At 35.2% G+C, this 5,041-nt stretch overlaps 1 non-coding gene across 1 annotated transcript; it reads left to right on the top strand.

Annotated features, from left to right (window-relative positions):
• Positions 1–3,730: 3,730 nt before the first annotated feature.
• TRNAT-UGU (transfer RNA threonine (anticodon UGU)) lies at positions 3,731–3,803 on the top strand. The gene has a single exon. It is a non-coding gene; the product is annotated as a tRNA-Thr (tRNA).
• Positions 3,804–5,041: the final 1,238 nt, after the last annotated feature.

The raw sequence follows: 5,041 nt of genomic DNA, 5'->3' as shown, positions 1-5,041 counted from the left end.
GCAATCCCACCTTGAACCGAATAGAAATCGGGGTGACACTTTTTAGTGTTGAATCGTTTCTGGTGTTTAAGCTCATTTATCCATTCCACCGTCTATCCTAGATTTTACCTAACTATAATATCTTTTTACAAAACCGAGCCTTCATTTACCAACTTCCATTTTTTTTCTTATTTTTATCCTTAAATCGAGCCTACTACCCTTATAAATTTACCATCACCTTAGCCAACCTTTAAAACCATTTGAAAAGCTTCCGCATCTTTAGCCTTATCTCATCCTATTTCCGATAACTCAACTATTCCTCGTCGACGATCGGGCAATCAAGTGAATCGACTCAATCAACCGAGCCGGATCACATCATAGATAGTGTGGATGACTTCGACTTTGACACTCTCGAGTCTGATAGCTGACAAACAAAATCTATAAAACAGAGAATCAAAGTAACAGAGTAAGCATTTTAATGCTTAGTAAGTTCAAGTAATGAAATTATTTACGACTAAAGTATAGCGTTCATATGACTAAATGAATAGTTGCATATACGCATATTCCAAAAATCATACTTACTTCACACCTCAACCAATATATTCATACACTGGGGATCAAACCTAACTAAAGGCCGGAAGTTGTTAATCAATAGAGCGCTTACTATCTAAAAAGGAATTAACTTTTCCGATGCATATACGAAACATACCTTATCGTTTGGATTTTATGAGCGTATTAATTAAAATTATTACAGCAAGATCGCTCATTTCTAAACCCAAGTACCTTCGGGATTTAGCCGAATATAGCAACTCGCACAAATGCCTTCGGGTCTTAGCCCGGATATAGTCAATAGCACAAAAGCCTTCGGGACTTAGCCCGGATATAGTCACTAGCACAAATGCCTTCAGGACTTAGCCCGGATATAGTCAATAGCACAAATGCCTTCGGGACTTAGCCCGGATATAGTCAATAACACAAATGCCTTCAGGACTTAGCCCGGATATCATTCGAATAATCATGCACATATATCAATAAATCATGACACATCCATATTTCATTTTCATTACTAAAGCTCAAACACAAGACACTTATCAAACCTTACCAATTTCGGCTCAATAGCCACATACAAAGAGCATGATTTTGATTGGCTTTATAACATGATCTCTATACACATTCGGCTACCCGTCATAGGTATAAACTAATCACCTCAATATATCATTCAAGTAGAATCATTATATCACTGTTTATTTGTTATGCTTATATGTCATGACTTAATCAAATCGTAAACTAAGTTTCATTACTCGAAGACTTACCTCGGACGTTGTCGAACGACTTCAACGGCTATTCAATTACTTTTTCCTTTCCCCTATCCAACGTTGATCCTCTAAGCTCTTGAGCTAAATCAAACAATTTTCCTCTCAATCAAACACGATCATACGGCATTCATATACATTTTAGAACCAATTTATTTGAATCAATTACCACTTAAGTCTATCACCTTCTCGCTTTCAAATTTGTGCACTTGGTAAATCACATTAAACTACTACAAATATAACTTTAATACATATTTATTTTCGAATGTCTCAATATCATCTTAATTAATTTCTACTTACACATCAAAATTTCCAATACAAAGTATTTGGCACCTAAACCGGATTAGTAAACTCCCATAGACCATGACCGAATGCCATTTAAACACAAGTCAACAAGATCTCATGATTTCAAATCAAACTCTTAACAAGAATGCACAATGCCGAACCCTTAGATGATTAAACATCTAATTTAGACAATTTTAGAACAACTAAACGACACTTGTTCACAACATTAAACAACTACATGTTCGGCTAGAACATGGTACTTAACTACATCGATTTTAAGCATAATAATTACTCAAACCTAATCAAATTCACATTCGGTCTTGGTACCTAATAAGGTAGCCGATTCCTTTCCCTTAGCACCTAATGCTCACATATGATTATTTGTATAGTTCAAACACTCATCTACCCTTATTCATCTAAATTTAACAAGAAACAAAAACCTTATTTCTCCATAGCTACAATGGCCGAAAGTTCTAGACATCTCAATACCGAAATTTCTAACATGGGTTGTCTAAAGAATTTGGTAGGGAGTTCAAATTTATCTAACATTTCAAGTAACTTAACACATCCATATAGCTAACATGCTAGTAGTATCAAGGCATCAACTAAAATTTTGAAGCCTCTTAGCCGAATCCTAACTCTCCAACAACCCCAATTCCATCCATGAGATAGATAGAATTAGGCTAATCATCCAAAGGATGTATAAACCTCCAAAAGCAACATAAAACATACCTTTAATCTAAAGAACCACCTTGGCCGAACTTCCCCTCTTCTTCTTCCTCTAGTTACGGCAATAGAGGAGCAACCTAGCTAACTCTTTTTTTTTGTTTCTTCTCCTACTAACCACTATTATTTTATTATCCATGCTCTTTATTTTATTATTTTTAACACAAATGTTAACATAACATATTTATAATATGTTTTAACCCATAGCATGGCCGGCCACCATCTAGACTTTTGGCTAATTTGACATGCAAGTACAAGTATTTTCTAACATGCTTTAATAGGCCACTATAACATTTGCCTAGCACATTTCTAAATTTCCTCACATAAGTCCTATTTAATAATTTCACATACTAATGACAAAATTGGAGCATGAAACTTTCACACATGCCTATTTCACATACAATAAAACACAAAACTTAATGGTTAATTATTTTTACGACCCAGTTTTGTGGTCCCGAAACCACTTTCCGACTAGGGTCAAATTAGGGCTGTCATAGCACTATTCAACTACTCTGATCTCTCCTCACTACGAATCAATTTTCTCCTTGTACAGAATTCAAATAACCATGTCGTTTGTTTCTCTTAAAAGTAGGTTCACTAACAAATCTAAAAATATAAACTATAACTCCTAATTATTTTGTTACGACATTTAGTGAATTTATAAAGTTAGAATAGGGGATTTAGAAATCACTCTGACCCTGTCTCACTAAAATTCAAATATCTCTTAATATACACTTCTTTTGCTTACTGTGTTTCTTTCATATGAAAATAGACTCAATAAGATTTAATTCTATTCATTAATCACCTAATTTCATTTCTACTATTCTTGGTGATTTTAAAAGATCACGTCACTGCAACTGTTCAATACTGTTTTAATGCTAATTTCACTTTTTCACGATTTCTTTGTATTAACTACCATTTAGCCATACATAACACTGAAACATGTTCTTCATTAGCCATTTCAATAGCTAATTATTATCAAATATTTACATACCATTCTTTAGCCATACCATAAGGACATACACACAAAATTGCTGCAGTGTGAAAGAGTGGCGGGGAATGGCTGGGCTCAGGAGTCAAGTCAACGTAGTGTGAAAAGTGGGGTCGACCTTCTAGTGCCTTGTAGGGAAAGAGAGTTTCTCTAGGCAGATAGAGAAGGAATTCCAATAGAGAAGAAAGAATGTTAAAATGAGAGTTGCATTTAGTAGCGGCGGCGCCTCATTCAAATGAGTCTTGGAAAGCGAGATAGGGTCTAATTGGGAGGTAGGAAGAAGACTACACGAGTGGTTTGGGAAGGAATCTCTTTGACTGTCTGGTGCCATAGCTTCGACTGCACCCCAGTAATAGGAGGGAGCGGAGCCGCTACTTCACTCTCTTTTCAAGGGGATCGAGATTAGGGAAAAGGGGCTTTATTCTAAATTATTTGAGCCCGCTTAGCTCAGAGGTTAGAGTATCGCATTTGTAATGCGATGGTCATTGGTTCGATTTCGATAGCTGGCTTTCCCTATTTGTTTGCTTTTTTCCTTTTTTTGCATAATTTAGAATTTTTTTTAAATCAAAGAACAAACAGTGAAAAAGCTTTTTCCCTTTTTCTTTCCAATTCTTTCCAAAGGTCAACAATCTATTTATTATCTCGTTGAAACTTCCAATTAGGGATCAATTTGAGGAGTTAGATCTTTGCAGAATAAATCAAGAAAAAAAAGGAAACTCTTTTGGTTTAATTTATTTATATATTTAATATTATATTCAATTTATTTATATATTATATCTATTTTATTATATATATTCTAAATATTTTATATATTTTTATATTTTTATATTATTTTTATATATTTTTATAAATATTTTTATTTCTATTTTTTGTATACATTATATACAATACAAAAAAATAAAGTATGGATACTGATCCAATTCATCTCATTAATATTTGTAGTACAATCCTTCAGTCGATTTCGCTTCAATTAGTTTAGTTTTAATTTCAGTTTAAGAAATTTCAATAAAATTCAAATTAATAAGGAGTCCTTATGTCACGTTACCGAGGGCATCGTTTCAAAAAAATACGCCATCTGGGGGCTTTATCGGGACTAGCTACTTCCCCTTTAGTCGTCAGCTCGTTCTTCACAGATTCGATCGGGTGTTCATAATCTAGAGTAAAAGGATTCGAACCTTTGCATGCCAGTACAAAAAACGGATGCCTTACCACTTGGCTATACTCCATACGACCTGTTTTGGACAGTAAGAATGGGGAGAGGGGGAAGGGAGAAGCAGGGGTCGAAGAACGAGCCGAGCCGTGCAAGAACGCGGGGATATAGCAAGTAAGCAGCAAGGTTCTCCCTTTACTTTAGGACCAACTACAACAAGCTCGCGACTCTAATAGAAACAAACGGTAAGCTCTCTGCTCTATTTGCTTGCAATGCTATACCTATCAAAGTTAGCGAACACTTCTGTAACCTTAGACTCGTTATGTTGTTCGACTGAACTCGTTAGCTCCGCGTCCACTGAAAGTCGGTAACCTTCGTCAATGTTAGCATTTGGTACTCTCTCAATATCTTTAATAGTTCACTGAATTTGGTATAATGAACCGCAAGCCCTTCAGAAAAAAAAAAGTATGGCTAAGTCCCTATACATGCCATAAACTAGAACGTTTGTAAACGAAGATACCCATTTGGTAACTTGATAGTCGATAGTGTGAAGTGATCTCCGACAACCTCCAACGCAAGCTTGCTTTTAAGTACTCT

The sequence above is a fragment of the Gossypium hirsutum genome, chromosome A03 (genome assembly GCF_007990345.1).
Source record: "Gossypium hirsutum isolate 1008001.06 chromosome A03, Gossypium_hirsutum_v2.1, whole genome shotgun sequence".
Classification (NCBI taxonomy): Eukaryota; Viridiplantae; Streptophyta; class Magnoliopsida; order Malvales; family Malvaceae; genus Gossypium; species Gossypium hirsutum.
The sequence above is the reverse complement of the archived record's forward strand: the minus strand, read 5'-3'. Positions and strand labels throughout refer to the sequence as shown.